The 21,469-nt window shown below is 42.6% G+C and overlaps 2 protein-coding genes across 3 annotated transcripts in view; one reads left to right on the plus strand and one right to left on the minus strand.

Moving 5' to 3' along the window:
• The window catches only part of spc24 (SPC24 component of NDC80 kinetochore complex), a 145,597-nt gene that overhangs the window by 19,738 nt on the left and 104,390 nt on the right, over positions 1-21,469 (minus strand). The gene's annotated exons all lie outside the window — the stretch shown is intronic.
• The window catches only part of LOC121271266 (sphingosine 1-phosphate receptor 1-like), a 96,750-nt gene continuing 75,573 nt past the window's right edge, over positions 293-21,469 (plus strand). The window contains exons 1-2 of one of the 2 annotated variants that reach the window (XM_041177097.1): positions 293-1,246; positions 3,799-4,378. The gene's annotated coding sequence lies outside the window, so the exon portion shown is untranslated. The remainder of the gene's footprint in view (positions 1,247-3,798; positions 4,379-21,469) is intronic. The other variant, XM_041177098.1, reaches the window with a different exon arrangement.

Raw genomic sequence — 21,469 nt, forward strand, 5'->3', positions numbered from 1 at the left:
ATCCTGCTGTGGGTTCTTTCAGTTTAAATATTCCTTTAGAAGTGTTAGCAATTGTGTTCATAACTTCAAACATATCTGCAGTAATCTGCAGCATATCAAACTGAAACACACATTGAAACAAATATTAAATATGGAATGGTTACGGACACAAGAATACAAGAAATGGGAGCAGCAATAGACCATATGGCCCGTCGAGCCTGCTCCGGCATTCAATATGATCATGGCATTTTCACTTCGGTGGCAATCAAAAAGTTAAAAATTCTATTTCAAAACATATTGCAGTGTACTGTGGAAAGTTGAACATTTCAAACCTTGACGGTTTTGATGGTCATGGTGATAAGACGATTGAAAACGAAAAGCTGAAAACCAAATTTTGGAAACACCCATGAATTTACCACAAAGCCTGGTGATAAGAAGTTACACATTTACGCTTCTGAAGTTTAAAAAAATGCTCCAGCTCCAAAAATTTAATTCAGAAAGCACTGAGTGCCAAATCTCCCCAACTTATCATAGAACCATACAGAACACAAGGCAGCCATTTGGCCCATGGCACCTGCATCAGTTCTTTGAAAGAGCCACCCAGTTAGCAGCATAGGGTTGGAATCAGCTTGTGGTGAGTCAACTGCAGTCAGACCAGGTGAAAAGCATAGTTTGTGTGCCAGCTTGGTGGAGCTGCAGAGGTCTCAATGAGAACTTTGATGTGGCGGTGTATAGGAGAACGTGGATGGGCATGCATATCGAGATGTTTGATGCATTAGCAGGCCTGCGACAGATCGTCCTGTCACTGTCGAGGGGCATGAAAAAACCTGGTACAAGGCTTCATTTAGCGCTTGAAGCCCATCCTTTCCAGAATGGAAGTGGTTGCCAATTCCAAGACAGCGCCAGAGTAACCCTGCCATGATTCAGCATTTGGTAGTCAATGTCTCAATTTACAGTGCCCTCCGACAGGTTACAAGGATTACTGAAGCAAAGCCCTGACACAATGCCAAAGGCTCTGTGCTGCACGAACCTGTTATCCTTTCTCAAGATGACACCATTTGAGCTCTATCTATTGCCTTTCAGCCAGCCAGTCCAGATTGCTGTCACCTATACAGAGATGCAGTGGTCCAAAGCCAGTCCCATAAGGCCCAGAGCTGTTTGGAAGACTATCTACAGTCCCCCCAACGAAAGCCATGGTGCAGCAACAGGGGTAACAATGCCTCGGAGCACTAGGACAGACAAAGGCATCCATAAGACAGGCACTGAGGTGAATAGTTCAGTTTTGAGTTTATTTTTGGAAGTTGGATAAAGCATTTATGAAATGTTTTTTTTTCTTACGGTGGAGGGAAGTCACGAGCTAGTTGCAAGTGAGTATTCCTTGTCAGACAGCAGCCAGCCTTTGGTTCTTCACGGTGAGTCAAAAATGGCTGGTACGGCTGACTGGCCAAGGAATGCATGTGTCATGGTTACTGCGAGGATCACAGAATCACAGAATGGTTACATTGTGTCTGCACCGGCTCTCTGAGTATTTTAACTTATTGCCAATCTCCTGCCTTTTCCCAGTAACCCTGCACATTATTTCTATTTAAATAATCATCCAATGTTCTCTTGAATGCCTCAATTGAACCTGCCTCCACCACACTTCCAGGCAGTGCATTCCAAATCCTATCCAATCGCTGTGTGAAAAAGGTTTTTCTCACCTCGCATTTGCTTCTTTTGCAAAACACTTTAAAACTGTGCCCTCTGGTTCTCAATCCATTTATGAGCTATCTATTCTGTCTAGACCCCTCATGACTTTGAAAACTTCTATCAAGTCTCCTCTCAGCCTTCTCCTCTTCAAGGAAAACAGTCCCAACTTCTCCTATCTTTCCTCATAACTGAAGTGTCTCCTCCCTGGAACCATTCTTGTAAACCTCTTCCGCACTCTCTCCAATGCATTCACATCCTTCCTATAGTGTGGTGCCCAGAACTGTACAATACTCCAGCTGAGGTCTAACCAGTGTCTTGTATAAGTTCATATAACCTCCCTGCTCTTGTATTCTATGCCCCTATTAATGAAGCCTAGAATACTGTATGTTTTAGAAACAGCTCTCTCCCTGTCCTGCCACTTTTATGGACTTATGTACATATACACCCAGGTCTCTCTGTATCCTTTATTTTATACTGTCTCTCCATGTTCTTTCTACCAAAAAGTGCATCACCTCACACTTCGCTACATTGAACTTCATCTGCCACCTATCTGCCCCCTCCACCAATGTATCTATGTCCTTTTGAAGTTCTACACTGTCCTCCTCACAGTTTACAATTCTCCCAAGTTTTCTGTCGTCCTTAAACTTTGAAATTGTCCCCCGCACACCATGATGTCAATCATTTATATATATATCAGGAAAAGCAAGGGTCCCAATACTTACCCCTGAGGAACTCCACTACACACCTTCCAGCCTGAAAAATACCCATTAACCATTACTCTCTGTTTCCTATCTCTCAGCCAATTTTGTATCCACGTTGTTACTGTTCCTTTTATTCCATGGCTTATAATTTTCTTCCAAGTCTGTTGTGTGGCACTGTATCGAATGCCTTTTGGAAGTCCATATACAGCACATCAATGACCTTGCCCTCAATCATTTCTGTTACCTCTTCAAAAAATTACAACAAGTTAGTTAGGCATTATTTTCCTTTAAAAAGGAATAGCAGGCATTCACTAACAGTATCTTCTGTGAAAGGTTGCACAACAACTGATTGTTAATGTGATGCTGAACAACTTCCTATTAACAAGTAAGGCCTGCAAAGCCAAGTGTGTGCAGTCTATGGCATCCTGCATCACTAGGAATCCTGCTAGCCTGGCAAATCTATGTGCTTGCTCTTCCAGCTTCTCTTTGGTTAGTGAAAAGACCATGAAGACCTTTCTCCTTCTGTACAGGACATTTTGCATCTTCCTGATGCAGCGATGGATGGACAACAATGAGAAGTTGCTAATGCTGCTGCTCCCACTTGAAAGGTTCCTACTAGCATAGAAATTTAGGGGAAATGGTGAGCTTACAGCCCCAGTGGTGCCACCCACACCCTGCTGTGATTGCAGGTTGGGTTTTAGGAGATGACATAGTTCATTCACTATCTCTTTGATGAAACACAGGTGCCACTGCTCCTGGATGAGGTAAGGGTAGAAGTGCTCCATGAAGACTCAACCTCCCTTCTCTGCACACAGCCTCCTCTCTCTGTTGCTTGTGCTCCATTTCCAAGTTATGTTGCAGTCCAAGTGCCGTTGCAACTTTAGCCCACTTTACTGAAGCAAGCTTTCTCTTGACAAGCACTCCAACTCCACTGACCTCCTTGTCAAAATCCAGCACCACTCTAAAAAACATTTTCTAAACTCATCCATTAACAATCGACACAATAGTTTCAATAACTCTGAATCAATAAAAGGAAACCAAAAGCAACTCACATGAAGGTTGCAAGGTTAGCCCTTTAAATATTCACTGGTGGTGGTGATAGAGGGGTCCCTCATGTAGCTGAACATATGTTCAGCTAGCAGTGATTAAGGGAGGGCTTTAACAGGACCTGTGCAGTCAAAAATGGCAGATCATGAGGCAGGTCAGCATTGAAGGCTCTCTGACATCATGATCTGCCCATTCTGCATGCTCCTGGGATACACATCTGTCACAAACGTGTAATTATGAAACTATAGATCTTTAGGGACAATTGTTTTAAAAATACATTTTTAGTTTCTAACCTTTAAATGGAGTTTAAAAACCCTGTTCAAGGGTTTGACATCCTGACAGACATCCTGGCACCATTCTGTGATAGTTGAAACCTTGTCAGACTCTATTATCTCTAGAACTGGCTACAAAGAGTCATTAAGATGTCCACTGAATCTTCTGAAGGTGAGAAGACTCCCTAGCTTCTGAGAGAACAGGAGGCAGGAAGATACTTCAAAGGGACTCCATCATAGTTAATTTATTTGCCTGGTGGAACAATGGCTCATTTTTGAAATTGACATAGCTGTCATTGTTTTGGTTGTGATAAGACTGGCTGCGAAAACCATTTTGCGCAGAACCTACAGGAAGAACTCTGACCGATATCACCAGAGAGGGTTCTCAGCCAAGGGAGGACAAAGAGGAAGGTATCCAGAAATCAACCATTGTTCTTCTGAAAAGAATTTAGGCAATCTTCAAGTGTCATAACCACAGACTAATGTGGAACAAGGAGCCTTCCTTCACTCTCTCAAAACTTGCTTAAACTGCTGAGTCCATCTGAAATGCTGACTAATCAGCTACAGAAGCCATCGCAGCTGCTGATCGCAACTCTTCAACTTCAACCTTTCACTCCAGACTTCCAACACTTCAGCTGCAACCAAGGGCCTGCGACAACATCGTAAAGGACTGAACTTAATTTCATCTCTGTAAGTATCATTTATCTTTATTTGCATTTAAACTTTGTTTGCACTTAGTAACTATTTTTATTAATTTGTGAGATGTGGTCTTTGCTGGATGGGCCAGCATTTATTGCCCATCCCTAATTACCCTTGAGAAGGTGGTGGTGAGCTGCCTTCTTGAACCGCTGCAGCCCATGTGGTGCAAGTACACCCACAGTGCTGTTAGGGAGTGCCATGATTTTGACCCAGCGAAAGTGAAGGAACAGCAATATATTTCCAAGTCAGGATGGCGAGTAGCTTGGAAGCTAAGGAGCCTTGGTGAGTTTCTACAGTGCACCCTGTAGATGATACACACTGCTGCCTCTGTGCATTGGTGCTGGACGGAGTGAATGTTTGTGGATGGGGTGCCAATCAAGCGGGCTGCTTTGTCCTGGATGATGTCAAGCTTCTTGAGTGTTGTTACTTTATTACTTTTGCTGAAGTAACAGCAGCAGTTTTGTAATAAATGAACCTTTATCTTGTTTAAGACTAAAGCTTTGCTGCTGGTTATTTTTAAATTGGATCACTCGCAAATTAAAAGGGGACTACTTACACAGAAACTCAAATTCTTAGCTCATATTTCACTTTGAGGAAATGCCTTTTACATGGTTGTGATATATGGCATGCCCACACTAACGCTTTTATAGTCTGGGCATGCCATGCAGGTCATGTCAGAAGTAGCCAGAAGCATTCTGGCTGACATTTTATGAGTCATGGTCTTCCATAGCAGTGACAGCAACAGTGCTGGGGAGCCAGGTTTCTTGGCTAGCAATTATTCCTTGGGACCTTAAAGGCCCACACCCACACTTTAGTAACTGGATATTATATTGTGTATTAGATTATCCTGAACTAATAAAACAATGTATTCTCCAGTTTATTGTGAACAGTGCAATGGAAGATCTGCTGGTAAATAATCTTATCTTGGCAAACCTGACTCAACAAGGTATAAGCAACAGATAAACCTAGCAATTAAAATGGGAATAAGAAAAACAAAACTACATAAAATAAAGGAGAAAGGTATGGGAAGAGTATTGAATATACGTGAGAAGAGAAATTAAAAATGCATCAAAGATACCACGTTGCAGAGGGTTGACAGGACCGTCAACAGTGTCCAGCCCATCTCCCGCGCATCCGCCCTCACACCTTCCTCTCCCTCCCAGAACCATGATGGGGTCCCCCTTGTCCCCACTTATCACCCCACCAGCCTCTGCATTCAAAGGATTATCCTCCACCATTTCCGCCAACTCCAGCATGATGCCACCACCAAACACATCTTCCCTTCACCCCCACCGGTGGCATTCCGCAGGGATCGTTCCTTCCGGGACACCCTGGTCCACTCCTCCATCACCCCCTACACCTCAACCCCCTCCCACAGCACCTTCCCATGCAACCGCAGAAGGTACAACACCTGCCCCTTTACTTCCCCTCTCCTCACCGTCCAAGGGCCCAAACACTCCTTTCAAGTGAAGCATCATTTCACTTGCACTTCCCTCAATTTAGTCTACTGCATTCGCTGCTCCCAATGTGGTCTCCTCTACTTTGGAGAGACCAAACGCAGACTGGGTGACCGCTTTGCTGAACACCTTCGGTCTGTCCGCAAGCATGACCCAGCCCTCCCTGTCGCTTGACATTTTAACACTCCACCCTGCTCTCATGCCCACATGTCCGTCCTTGACCTGCTGCATTGTTCCAGTGGAGCTCAACGCAAACTGGAGGAACAGCACCTCATCTTCCAACTAGGCACTTTACAGCCTTCCGGACTGAATAGAGTTCAACAATTTTAGATCATGAACTCTCTCCTCCATCCCCACTCCCTCTCCAATCCCCCTTTTTTTCCATTAATTTATATAGATTTTTCTTTTCCCACCTATTTCCATTATTTTTAAATGTATTTCCATCCATTGTTTTTTCTCTACTTTTTAGCCTATTTCGATCCCTTCCCTGCACCCACCCCCACTAGGGCTATCTTTACCTTGCTCGTCCTGCTTTCTACTCTTAATGTCACCTATTAGCACATTTCTTAGCTAATATCACCACCGTCAACACCTCTTTGTCCTTTTGTCTATGACATCTTTTGGCAAACTCCACCTATCACTGACCCTCTATCCAGCTCCACCTGTCCCACCCCCACCCCCCCCCCCCCCCCCACTTAAACCAGCTTATATTTCACCTTTCTTTTATTTTTACTTAGTTCTGTTGAAGAGTCATATGGACTCGAAACGTTAACTGTGTTTCTCTCCGCAGATGCTGTCAGACCTGCTGAGTTTTTCCAGGTATTTTTATTTCTGTTTTTGTTTATGTTGCAGAGGGTCCTTCAGCAGAGGGGGGGGAAACAATTAACAATTTTATTCATATTCCCTGTGACACTCTGTTATGGCTTCTCAGTGTCTTAATTTGATTATTGTCCTACATACTAGAGTAAAGCATAGCTTGGCACAGCTGCAACCTTAATCAGGAAAAACGTTTACAGTCACACCCTTTAAGCCTGGCAATGCGGAGGAAAGTTGACTCCTGTATAATATTTACTACAGGAATTTCCTGTTAACTAGCGTTGGAGCTGAAATTCTCTTGGGAGCCGCTCATCTACAGTGACAATATTGGGATGTATTCATTAACGTAGCACTGGCCTTTTTTCACAATTATATGGAAAATACTCATAGATATGAAGTGAGTTTATTGGGAAGGGACTATCTATACTTATCAGTAAATGGTTACTGTTACTGAGAATTGCAAATGTTTATTTTCTAAGACCAAGAGGATTTCCAGTAATTATATAATTACCATTCGCAGTAACATTGAACAAATTGTCTCAGGTTCATATTAGTTTACATAATATCTATATTTCCATGAGCTAAGACGGCAGAAGTCATAGTTTTTGTGGCAACTAGTTCTGAAATATGGTCATCTTGGAGCAATAAACTTACCATCAGCAGAAACTAAGTTCAAACTTTCTCAAATGCATATTTCAGTTGGGGCTCTCAGAGCAAGCAGGGACAAGAGACTTTAAAGACACACCATTTTTATGGCAGTAATTTTTACAATGGATAGCTTGTTGCACCTCTGGAGTAAGATTTATGGAAAAACGTATATTGAAATTACTACTTGTAACATTAGTGTATAACAGTTAATATGCTTGACAGTTGTCAACTATTTTAATGGAAATGTCAATCTGAAACAGGTTAATTTCTACATTAGCAGAAGAATGTCAAACAAATATATTAACTGTTTGCGTGCTGATATCATCGCCAATGCCTAGGCTTAAATCTCTACACTTCATAGGAGTGTATGGTTAAGAGTTAACTCACATACAACATAATATATTGATCATCGCCCTATATGGATGATAAAATTATGTTCTTGTGACCTGTCATTATAGTGTCACCATACACAGCAGACACAGGTCAAGGGATAACTCTTAATGGTTTGCAGCCCCTTGTTTTCTTTTCTTTTAATACTTAAAGTTTGTTTAGTTTCGTTAAAGCTAAGTGTTCATTCTTTTATATCTTAACATTTAAATTTAATGTATGTATATATTTGTAAGTACAGTATAAAACTTAACATAACAAAAGGAGTAGGCTCAGGGTAAGATCAAGGTTAAATCATCAGCAGTTCCATGTAGTCATATAGGGAATTTTTTACACAATATAGAATGATCAATCAGACATTCACACCTGCTTCAGTATCAGAGCCAAAATAAACACTCACTTCCACTTCATTTTCCAACATCTATTAATCTCTTAAAATCAGTCTCCCTCAGAGCTGTAAAGTGTTTGTTTTCAAAAAATATTAGAGATGGCATGAGTGAGAGAGCTAGAGTTAAGAGGGAGTGTGTAGTGAATGTAATATCATTGTGTGTGAATCATTCAAACCCCAGAGACACAGATTTGAAGCCAACAGACCAGAATGGATGATCAGGCCTGGGGAGCACTCTATAGAGAGGGAACTGGGTCAGTGACTAAGTGCTATTGCCAGACCAATAGTGCAATCTGAACTAGATCCAAACCTTGAACTGCAGGTACAAACAGGAAATAGCTCAGGGTTGCAAATCACTTGGTAATTTGTTACACCTGAGTGTCAATTACTCAGAGGGAACACTCTCACCTCTTGAGTTCTGGGGTTAAAGGCCTGGGTATAAAAATCTAAGCTGACACTCCACTGCAGTACAGAGAAATAGAGTCGCTGTCATCAGAAACTAGATTCAAACTTCTCCAGATATGTGTTTCAGTCAGAACTTTAGGAGCAAGCGGTAGAGGAAGACTTTAGAGATGCACTGTTGCACTGTTACCAGTGTCGTTTTTTGGATGAGATGTTAAACAAAGTCCCAGTCTACTCTCTCAGGTGAAAGTAAAAGATCTCATGACACTATTTCAAAGAACATCAGGGGAGTTATCTTCAATCACTTGGCAATAGTGTGTACCATCTACAAGAAGCACTGCAGGAATTCACCAAGGCTCCTTCAACAGCACCTTACAAGAAGGCAGCTCACCACCACCTTCTCAAGGGCAATTAGGGATGGGCAATAAAAGCTGGCCCAGCCAGCGAAGCCCATATCCCATGAATGAATAAAAAAAAATATTCTAGCCAGTATTTATCTCCCAAACAACATAAAACAAATCATCTGGTCATTATCACATTGCTGTTTGTGGGAGTTTGTGTGCACAAACTGGCTGCTGCATTTCCCACATTATAATAATGTCCACACTTCAAAAATATTTAATTGGCTGTAAGGCGCTTTGGAACACCCTAAGGTCATGAAAAGCAGTATATAAATACAATTTTTAAAAAAAATTTGGTCTCACCATAACACTGACCCATCTCATGGATATAAAAGCAGCTGAGCCAGATCCTAAAGTGTAATGAATCTCTGCTTCAGTGTTTATTTAATGATTTGAATCTTATAGCATTTTACTTGATTATTTCCATCTCCTTCTTTGCAGTTGCTAAAGAGAAACTACCAGTCAGGAATGGGGGCCGGTCCTGGGACTGGGAATCAGGTGGAGGGTTCACTTGTGGTGCTATCACATTCCAACTATTTGAATTTTCATCAAACATCTGACAAGGGTCCTGCAAACTCCAGGGAAACTATTCTGGAAATCTAACTTAGTGGCAAGGTCTATTCACAATTCTCTCAGCAACTTCATTTGACAAACATAATTAATCAACCAGTGGCAGGAGCAGTGCGTGGAATCAAAGAGGGAGGGGTGTAGACAAGCAAAACTACTTTAAAAATAGAACAAAAATTAAGCTACCATTTACTTTCAGCTTCCTGTTATGCATTTCCTAACATCTAGCTGCAATACCAGCACCAATAGGAAGAAAATGTCCAAGGTTATTATTAAAGAGGGGAGGGGATGCAATGGTCAGCCTTCCTGTTTCTCTGCAGTTTTCATCACTTGTGGGCCAGTTCGTTGGTGGCTGTTGTAGGAGTTTAATAAAAGCATTTCATTGTTTCCTTGGCAAACGCCAAAACATATCAAACACAATACATAAAAAACTGGTACAATTCTCCAATATAATCACTATCTCTAACTACCTGCCTTTGCCATACAACTGACTAAATCACTGATTGCCTTTCATTGTTCTTTCCAGTTGTACTTTTACTCAAAGACATCCAGTCAATGACATCCCTATCCAAGTTAGGATAAAGTCGGCCGTAAAGGAAGTCGAGATGAGGTATAAGACCTGTGTTAACAGAAAGTGCTGGAAATACCCCACAGGTCTGGCAGCATCTGTATAGAGAGAAACAGAGTTCATGTTTCGAGTCTTCTTCGAACTTAGTCATATTGGACTCAAAATGTGAACACTGTTTCTCTCTCTACAGATGCTGCCAGACCTGCTGAGTATCTCAAGCATTTTCTGTTTTTATTTCAGATCTCCAGCATCTGCAGTATTTTGCTTTTATATAAGATCTGTGTTTCCAGCACAACTTCTCTGTGTAAACAAGTGGCTGTTACATCTGAGTTAGTCTTTTGGTCACTGTCTTTGGGTGCCTTTTCCTCACTTTGACAATAAATGACCAATTTGAAATTATTGAATAGTGGCAAGGGTTAATATTGCAGTTTTGGCCCACTTACTCAAGATAGTGACCCCAAATCCCATCTGCTTAAATTAGCCGCATCTATTCCTCCATCCACCCAGAGCAACAACATTTGTCTTCATCCTCCAGCTACAATATGCATTCACTCAAGGATTTATCTGATCTAGGATCCTGATCAGTCAAGATTATGAAATCAAGGGGCTCTTCGTCACATTCTGTAGTAAATCATAGCTGAGGCAAATTATAAAACTAGTCCTAACTAAAATTAGTGGGGTGGCATGGCCCCACTTTGAAGTGGATGGTATATTCCTCTTCATTTATATGCTAATATTTTGAAATCTGATTTGTTGTTTAATTCATTTGTTCTGATTTTCAAAACCAATTGTTTCATTGAATTTCATTCTTATCGGTAGTTTGGTATGCCTGGTTCAAGTATCATTAGTCACAGCTTCACAGTGCAACCTGTAACATATTTCACACTCATACTTTGTTATGGGATTGGAGATGGGAACTTTCTACAGCTTTATGGGTATAGTTAAAGAACGTGGTTCGCACAATAGCAACAAGCTGAGAAGCAGCAATATCGCTCTTGCTATACTCAATGTTGGCACTACTGAATTGCAGAATGGCAGGAGCAGCAGTGCCACTCTTGCTGCACTTGTCCCTGGTTTGCTGCAGGCAATGTGGTAGTCAGTTTAAAGCAGCAATGTCACCCCAATTTATCACTGCAACAGGGACAATAAAAAAGGCTTTGAGCAGCAATGCCACCCTCACTGTTCTGGTTTGCACTGTCACTGGGCAACATGGCACAGGGTTAGAAACAGCAACTCTAATGATCTGATATTGGTATTGATGCAAAGCATTGTGATAGAGGTTGGGAGCTAACTACAGAAAAGAAAGCATCACATTGGCAGCAAAAACAACTTTTTATCTTGGAATGAGGCACAGAGGAACATTCACTGTGCAAGTCTTAGACATTCTGCCCTGACATAGTTTTGCTGAGTTAGGGAATTTTGTAAGTTGAATTTGTTTTAATGTACTATCTAACACTTGTTAGTGGAATACACACATGAAACAGAAATGCGCAATAAGAAGTTCTGCATTCTCTCAATGAAACTTTGGGCCAATCTGTTACTAAATACATATTTTCTAAAGAATTTGTCTCAGATAATGTATGGCAAAACAAATTGGCTAAAAAGTAAATATTATCTTTAGCTCCTTTCTTTTCTCTGACCAAGAATACCAGTTACATAGAAGGTGAATGACACTGAATCATTTGAGCACGGTAACATGAAGGGAATAATCAATTCTAAGTGCACTGAAAAACTGCTGGCAAATCCACAATGTACCAGGACAGTGCACATTGGTGCCCCAGTGGATTTGGGGAAACAACCTCTGGATTTTTAATTTTGGACACTAATTTTCTTCACCCTTACCAGTACTTTAATATCTAATAGAGAAATAATATAAAAAAGAGCTCACTTTTTCTCCCGATTTCTCACTGAGCATCCTGTCTATTTCTTACAGCCGTTTTTTTTTAGGAATATAGTGATAATAATGGCTTGGAAAGAAAGAAAATGAGGGAACATAGCCTGAGAAAAATGATTCTTTTTTGCAATATTAGTTAGCATGGAGGCCCAGAGGGAAGTTGCATGATCAGCATTTCATGTGAATGGGATCGAGAGAGCAGGTGATGCACCTATGGACAAAATGAGCTTGGAAAAGAACTAGAGAAAAATCTGGGGTTCAGGGCTAGAACAGGGAGGGGCCTTGGGGAAGATTTGAATTGGTGGGCAAGGGAAAGGGGAATGCACCAGAGGAAGGTGAATGCATGGTTTTAATCTTAGTGACAAAGAAGTCCAGTTCCTTGTACATTGTTGAAACTGATAGGGGAGTAGGTGGGAGATGGGGAAGGGGTGAATTTTAAGCAGACAGTTGGAAAAAAGAAGCTGGGGGTGGTACTTTTGCTCACCAGAATGATCAAAGAGTAGTGAGTGGTTTTAGCAGAGGGGAGATGTACTGAGAGTAGTTGTGGGTTGTGATTTTTGGAGTTTCAGAGGTTGCATATCTGAAGTATTTGTATGTAATACTATATAATCAAAAAATCCACTCATTTGGATTTCTGTGATGGAATGGTTATATTTTGAAGTGCAGTTGATTACTTTATCTCTTTGCTAACACCAGAGGCTGACAGCTGTGTGAAAATTGGTCACATAATACAGCTTGTGACAGTATAAAATAAAAACAGAAAGTGATGGAAATGCTCAGTAGCTCTGGCAGCTTCTGTAAAGACAGAAACAGAGTTAACATTTCGAATCAAATATGACTCTTCTTCACAACCCAGCCTGAGAGGTTTGCTGTGTCAGTATTAGTTACGGCTTAGTTAGTAGCCTACTGAGTCAAGTCGCACACCTGAGATTTGGGTAAAAAGTCTAGGCTAAACCTCATGGTACTGAGGGAGCACTGCACTGGTTGGAGATGCTGCCTTTCAGATGAGCTGTCTGTTCTTTCAGGTGGGCTCAACATATCCCAAGGCACTATTTCAAAGAAGAATAGGGGAGTTCTTCAATATTTATCCCTCAATCAACATCACTTAAAAAGAAACTGATCAGGCTGTTATCAGATTGCTGGTTGTGGGAGCTTGCTGAGTATAAATTGGCTGTGACATGCCCTACATTATAATAGTGACTGGGATGACCTGAGATTGTGAAAGGTGCTGTATAAATGAAAGTGCTGATAAATGACAGTTCCACAACTGCTGTGGAAATGGAGGTATCAGTATTAAATTACACAATTAAACTTCAGAAGCATGTCGTGTGCCACTGTCTGACATAACAATTCCCCCAGCAGCAAAAACGCTTACTATGGTTTACAGAAACTGTTAAGAGATTTTCAAAGAGGAAAACGACTCGAGTTCAAACCATTCCTCCAGACTCAAGTCACAGGGCGGAATTGCCCCCGAATTACGCTAAGTGTGGTAGCAGTGGAAACCGGCACTTTTCCCACCAGTCACAATGTGGGTTTTCACGCTGTAATGTCCCCATCCCGCCTCATAAATTATGTATCCAGCTGAAACCTGCAGGATTGCTGGCAGGCGGCCTTCATTTGGTCCTTCCTGACGTGACCTCACTGCTTCCTCACTCTGGGCGCCATACTTAAAGGCCACAGCACGCACAGATCTCAATGCTCGCAGCCCAGGACAGCTGCCTTGAAGAGGTGGCTCCAAAACCTAAGAAGAGTGCTGGGCCCAGGTTTAGTGATGCCCCACTTGAGTACTTGCTTAAAATCACCAATCCAGCTTGGGTGGCAGTGGCTGCAGTGGTCAGTGCAAATGCTGCCCAGAAGAGGTCAGCCATCCAGTGCAGAAAGAGGTTGAGTGATCTCATCCATTCCACCAGGTTAAGTCCACCATCTAATCACTCTCAACTCACACACTCATAAGGTCATCACGCATCCACAGGGATCTCACTCACTGCCAGCTCAATGGATCTCACCACTCATTCTCTCAGACACACCCTCACATCTCCATATCACCTCATCCCCTCTGTTGATCTAGTGCTCATTCCGTCCATGGCTCCACAAACTACCCACAAATGGCAATTATCCTTCTCATCTGCCCTGCCATGCGTAATGCTTTCACCCTCTCCATTGATCTTTCCGCAGGACAAGATCACGCACAATAAAAGGTACAGGTCCCAGACCGGGGATGGTGTGCCAGAAATCAAGGTCCTCAGACCATGATTCTGCTGAGTCCGAGTCAGATGACGAGCCTCTAGACTCAGTCCTAAATCAGTTGCTGGAGCTGCAGCGAGAACAGAGCCATCACGCCATACGAAGATGGTGTTGACTGTACTGTGGTGATGATGAGGTCAGCGGCAACCACCCACATGAGGATCCTGCACCAGATCATCCCTCTGTCAAAGTCACCGTGAGTGCACTCTGCTGCCATGCACTAATAATCTCGACTTTCTCTCCTAGGCACATCTGCCACGCACCGGACACCCTCAGGCGACCAGGACCCTAGCTCCAGCCCCGAGAGCACCTCGGATGAGAAGCCTGAGGATAGCATCTTAGAAGACCCATTACAGTGCTCACCCACGCCCTCACCTGTGTAGATATAAGCACTTTGGTGGGACCTAGATCTAGAGCAGGCTCAGGATCACAATCTGGTGAGCACAACACACAATCTGATTCACAGCAGGCAAAGGTAGGGACATCCAAGGTCGTCAGCACTCGCAGGACTGTGGAAGCCACAATTCTGCTGAGTCCGAGTCAGATGATGAGCCTCCAGACTTGGTCCTAAATCAATTGCTGGAGCTGCAGCGACAAGCACAGGAACATCAGAAGATGTCAGTTGCTCTCCTCAGATTGCAAGGGACAATGGAGGAGTCTGTCTGCCTTCAATCCGAGGTGATTACGCCATCATGTCAACACATTAAAGGTCAACAATGGCAGCCACCATGGAGACCTTGGTCCAGGACATTAGTCCTGCAAAACTGCACAGGCTGAAAAACATCGCTGAATCTATAGCTGGCCTCCAACAGTGTCAATGTGAGAGGGGTGTGGGGCAGCTTGATCTCACTTCAGCTGCCCCTTCTCCTCAAGGAGTCAGCGTGGGTCCTTCAGGGACCCTTATGGAGGAGGACCTGCAGCTGAACACTCAGGGGTCATCCACTCAGTTGACTCCAGGAGTGTCCCACCGATCCAACTCTTCTCTTCCTGTGACCCCATCAGCTCCAGCTTCACAGGCTGAGGAGGGTGCACCTGCCCCACAGTAGGACACCCAAAGCAGGCTACAGTCCTCCAGGTCTCAGCCCTCCATAGGACTCCCATCAAGGTCATCACAGACAACAGGGCATAGCATTGAGCTGGCTGCCTCCACCTCCACTGTGAATGTCAGGGAAGCACCAAGACATGGTGGTACAGTTAGGAAATATTAGGAGCACAACGATGGCACCGGTGTTCACAACATGTATATAATGTGCACAACTGTAAGTAGAATATGACCCATTCCACATTTCCTTGTGTATTGCTGAACAAAGAAACATGTCAAAGCTTTTCATCTTGCACTCATCAGGACACTTTGCAAGAATACCAATATAAGGGGAAAACAACAATTTATACTGTTTGAGAAGAGATTAATGATTGGATGGCAAGTGGATTCTGACTGGTAGAGGCATTGCCATGGAGAATGCACCAGTGATGGTGACTGACAGTCAACTGCAAACCATTGTTTGAAATTTAAACTGGGCAACTTGACCCTGATTGGTCAAGACATTGCCCTGAAAACTGAGTCAGCAAATGGTTGGCACTTATCTTGTTTAGCTGAAACAGGTGCAATTTGTATACATGCTCTCTTTGTCTGCCTTGTATATGTAGCTTCCAGTATAAGCAACTGCGTCACACTGCAAGCCTGACTGACAATCTTAAATTATTTGTCAGCGTAATTCTTAGCACACTCAGGATTATTTAGCAAATGGTGTCCAATTGTGGAATCACATCTAATGTTGGACACTGTGTTTTGAGTTTTTCAAGCACTGGCCAGTTGGGTATGGTCTGTACCTTGCCTGTTGCAAACAGCGGCTGGGGCATGTTGTTTGATATGATCTATCAATCTTTGCAGCATATGGCCTACATACCCAGCATCACACTGACTCTGAAATTCATATACCACATTACTCATTTGTGTGATAGTCCAATGGTTGGGCGAATTGTTACAACCAGTTTTGAGCAAGTTTTCCATATACATGGGTGAAGGATTCCTTCTCATTTGAGCAGGCCATGTAGGACTTGCATATCAATTGCAATGCTGTGTCCATGTGCTCATGTCACATTGCTAACCTATTCACCAATGTTCCACTTCCCAGAATAGCGGCATCTGCAATAATTGAGGGGAGGGACCATGGTGTGTCACATGATTGACTGCAATACAGCTTTTAATAAAAGGAAGGCAAACACAATAGGAGATAGTCATTTAGCAGTACAGAATTTGAGTATTGCTGAAAAAAAGAGATGTGTTAAAGCTTTTAGTCTTTCACTCATCAGGACACTGCAAGAATACCAATATAAGAGGAAAACAATTTATACTGGATGAGAAGGAAGTGCTGATTGGCTGGCAAGTGGACTCTGATTGGTAGAGGAGTTGCCATGGAGAATGCGCTTGTGATGGTGACTGGACAGTTAACTGCCAACGGTGTTGTTTTTTGAAATTATTTTATGGGATGTGGGCTTCGCTGGCTTGACGAGCATTTATTGCCCATCTCTAATTGCCCTTGAGAAGGTGATGGTGAGCTTCCTTTTTGAACCACTGCAGTCCCTTTAATGTAGGTACACCCACAGTGTTGTTAAGAAGGGTGTTCCAGGATTTTGACCCAGTGAAAGAACAGCAATATATTTCCAAGTCAGGATAGTGAGTGGCTTGGAGGGGAACTTCCAAGTGGTGTGTTCCCATGTATCTACTGCCCTTGTCCTTCTAGATGGTAGCAGTTGTAGGTTTGGAAGGTGCTGTCTAAGGTGCTGCTGCTACTGTTTGTCGGTGATGGAGGGAGTGAATGTTTGTGGATGGGGTGCCAATCAATCAGGCTGCTTTGTCAAGCTTCTTCTGTATTGTTGGAGCTGCACTCATCCAGGAAAGTGGAGAATATTCCATCACACTCCTGACTTGTGCCTTGTAGATGGTGGACAGGCTTTGGGGAATCAGGAGGCGAATTACTCGCTGCAGGATTCCTAGCCTCTGACCTGCTCTTGTAGCCACAGCATTTATGCGGCTAGTTCAATTCAGTTTCTGATCAATGGTAACCTCCAGAATGTTGGTGGTGGGGATTCAGTGATGGTAATGTCATTGAATGTCAAGGGGCGATGGTTAGGTTCTCTTGTTGGAGATGGTCATTGCCTTGTGTAGCACGAATGTTACTTGCCACTTGTCAGCCCAAGCCTGGATATTGTCCAGATCTTGCTGCATTTGAAATGTTTGATACAATCTGCCAGTCTTTGGGATGTGTGGCCTATATACCTAGGCCTCTCACTTCAAAGTTGTTACATATATAGTGCACCTTATTGAGCTTGCACACTTGCACATCACTTCTCTCATAACAGCTAATTCCTTGATTATGATTATATAGAATGTACAGCACAAAAACAGTTCATTGATACAACTGGTCTAAGCTCATGTTAATGCTCCATGAGTCTCCACCCACTTATCTTCATCTAACCCTACCAGCATAACCTACTCCTTTCTCCCTCACATTTATCTAGCTTCCATATGCTATTTGCCTCAACTACTCCTTGAGATAGCAAATTCCATATTTTAGTCACTCTCTGGGTAAAAGGTTTCTCTTTCCTGGAGGATTCATTAATGACTCTCTTATTTTTATGATCTCTATTTTTGGTCTCCCCCATAAGTGGAAACATCATCTTCTCCATATCTATTCTATCAAACCCTTTCACAACTTTAAATACAGTTTTCAGGCTACCCCTATTTTCTAGAGAAAAGAACCCAAGGTTGTTCAATCTTTCCTGATAAGCATAATCTCTCCGTTTTGATATTATGCTTGTAATTATGTGCACCTTCTTCAGTGCTATATCCTTTCTATAATAAGATCAGAATTGTGCACAGTACTCTAAGCGTGGTCTAATCAAGGTTCTATACGTTTAACATAACTTCTCTACTTTTCAGTTCTACCCTGGTAGAAATGAACCCCAGTGCTTTGTTTGCTCTTCTTATGGCCTTATTAGTTTAGGAATTTGTGTAAATGTACTTAGCTCCTCCACCCCATTTACCCTTATTTTCCAAGTAGTCCTTATCCTTCTGAAAAAAGTACCTTATCTACATTGAAAGTCAGTTTCCAATTACATGGCAATTCTGTAAGTTTAATAACGTCTTCTTGTACGTTATCGCAGTACACCTCAATATTAACCAAAACCCAATCTAGCATCATTCACAAATTTTAAAGTTGCACTTCTGATTCCAGAATCCAAAGGATGTATATAAATAGTGAACAACAGTAGTCCCTGCATCTATCCTTATAGAACACCATTTCTCACCTTTTGCCAATCTCATTAACTACCCTTAACGTCTACTCTCTTTTGTAGCCAGCTTGCTATTCAGTTTGCTACTTGTCCCATAGCTCCACATGCTCAGCTGGTTTGTGTGATTTGGAAGGGTTGAATAATTGATCCCGGGATGTAAGAGCCCTGTGGTAAGGGTAATGGAGGATGAGTGGAGTGGACAAGTATTAGCTTCTGGGAGTGTCAGAGTTTGCTGGTCCTGAGATTGAGAGTACTGGGATTCTTGGTGAGGGAAAGATCAAAAAGGTACTGCACTGTACACCTCAGTGAAAACCTTATTTTGTCTCCTTGATTTAAATTCTATACAATGTAAATGAATGGGAAGGGGTTAGGTTCATTTCAATTCTATACCATATGAGTTGGCTTCTAAATTAGTTATGTTTTCACAACCTGTGCAGAAGTACCCTGTCTGCTTTTACCAATGTAGTTCAAATAACCTGTCCACTTAGACTGAATCTAATCCCTTCATTAATTTTTTAAAAATTATATTCCCTTGAGGTCTTTGCTTTTCCAGAGTAAAAAACTAATTTACCTAAGCTTGTCCTGGACTTTTTCTCTTTAGAATCCTTGAGATGTCATTGGACCTGAAGATGTTATTCCTTCATAATTGATGCTTCAATCTAATTCATGCAGCACAATCGGAACAGACAAAGGAATTCTCATCCTCTCAGCTATGTTCTCTACAATTTGTAACACAGCAGGAATTTAAGACTTCAGGTTCATGTGGCTTTGTAAACTGAACAAAATTAGGAAATAAAAGTATACAAAATGTTCAGTGCGCAAATAAATTAGAGAAGTTGAATCTCTAGGTTTTTCCCACTTGGAAGAGCCATCAGAACCCAGGAAAAAACATGTAAAACCCAATTACACTACTTTTCAGGATCTTTGTGACTTTTCCACCAAAATTACATCATGGTGTGAGCAGAAGAACCCTTGTAGAAATACACTGCCCTACTGACAAATGAAAATATCTGCATTTGGATCCAATGATGCAACTGTATTTTAAGAGACATTCAAAGCACTCAGGCAATTTGACAGGGCTGCCCATCCAACCTCAAGATTGGCGGACAGGCGAAGAGCCCAGGCAGCCTTCACATTTTTCATGAAACCTCATCCATGGGCGGGATAAGGTTTCATGAAGGTTTTATTAATTAATTGAGAATTTTTATCAAAATTCATAAACATGTCGTCTCCTGTGACACTGTCACATGAGGGGACATGTCTGAATAATTTTTTTTCTCAACTTTACAACTGCACTTAATCTCCCTGAGGCACGGAGCTGCCTCAGGGAGATTTCTGTGCTCTTTCGCACGCATGCATGAAAGAGTGCATGCCCCAATTCTCCCTCTTCCCCCTATCCACACAAGTAGCGTACCGGGCATTTGTCACGCTGAGTGGGCCTTAATTGGCCCGCCCATGCAAAACGGTGGCACGCAGTCAATCACGGGCAGTGATCGGCTCCCCTCCAGCCCACCCAACAGGGAGAAAATTCTCCCCAGAGTGGCTTTTCCCAGCTTCAGTTTCTGTAGACAGCAAGCTTATTGCACAAATACGAGAGGCTTCTCACACTTCTGTTAGATCTTACAATGCCTTCCCTGACACATAGCCTCATTCTTCTTTATACATGTTTCAGTGGCCACTGCTGGGCTAACTGGAGTCCCCAGATAAGAGTCATGGAGTCCAGACTTCAGGTACGTCAGGGATATTGGACAGGCCTTCCAGACCCCAGCAAGATGGGATGGCCTCAGGTTTTAGAGGCTGGGGATGGGGGGTGGTAAAAGTGGGGGGACATGGTCTTGGTGCCTCTGATGGGCATAGGGGACCCCAAAGGAGCTATCTCTCTTCCCTTCCCAGCTGAAGGGCTACCCGCCTTGCCTCCACCTTCCTTTGCCATATGTAAAATAGCAGTGGAGGTGGAATGAGACACTTAAGGGGCCATTAATTGTCCCACTTAAGGATCTCAATAAATCCACGGGTTTACAAATGCCTTACACTTCCCCACCCACTGTAATATGGGAGGCAGATTGGGAGTGTGTGGGAAGGCCACCCTTATATTTTACCAGCATTCCTGTCTTCAAATCTGGTGGCGGGGGAACTGTAAAATCCAGCCACAAGAAAGCAAACCAGCGCCATTGCACTGGATACTGTAAAATTGCTGCTGAATGCTTAGTTTAGTAACTCCAGGGTTAATTGTACTCTCCCCAATGTCCCTGGTGCAACTGACACAAAGAACATTTCAGGTTGTGAACTAAGTCTTTTCCTGACTCTCCTTTCCTGCATTGTGTAGTGTTAGGATGTGTAGAGACATGTTGCTCCTTATCGAACACAGTCACACAGGCAGCTGCAGGATGTGGCAATCCTTAACTGGAATGTGCCTCTTTATTACAGTGGCTTCAGCCTATGCCTGCCTGTTCCCTGTGGCGCTGGGAACACCCCTGCGTGACAAGCACAAGAAGAATACATTTTTCTGGCCAGGATTCAAGTCATGTCCCATTCCCTCAGTTCCAATGTGGGGGAATGCTGAAAATAATCTAAATCTAAATCTCTAAACATTTTCAAAGGATAGTTTGCATTTTGTATAAGGAAAAAGGTGTACATATGAGAATATAAAGTATCTTACAGCACAGAAAGAGGCCTAGATTTAATATCTCATCTGAAGGATGATACCTCCAGAATTGCAGCTCCCCAAGTACTGCACTAGAGTGTCAGCCTAGTTTTTGTGCTCAAATTCCTGGTTTAGGATTTGAACCCACAACACAGTAATTGGAGTTTAGTTGACAAATCCTTTACCAAGCTGGTTCATTTTGGAAGTTGTCCTTCATACACTGTAGTCATATAGCCCTTTACTAATTTTTGTTTGTTTGTTCAGTAGGTCTCAGTAAGAGGTTCAGAGGCTTGTAAGATCGAACAGTAGTGTTTATTGGTAGCACATAACCATTTACGTATGTACAAAGTATAGCCCAAACTAGGAGCTA

Source organism: Carcharodon carcharias, chromosome 30 (genome assembly GCF_017639515.1).
Source record: "Carcharodon carcharias isolate sCarCar2 chromosome 30, sCarCar2.pri, whole genome shotgun sequence".
NCBI lineage: Eukaryota > Metazoa > Chordata > Chondrichthyes > Lamniformes > Lamnidae > Carcharodon > Carcharodon carcharias.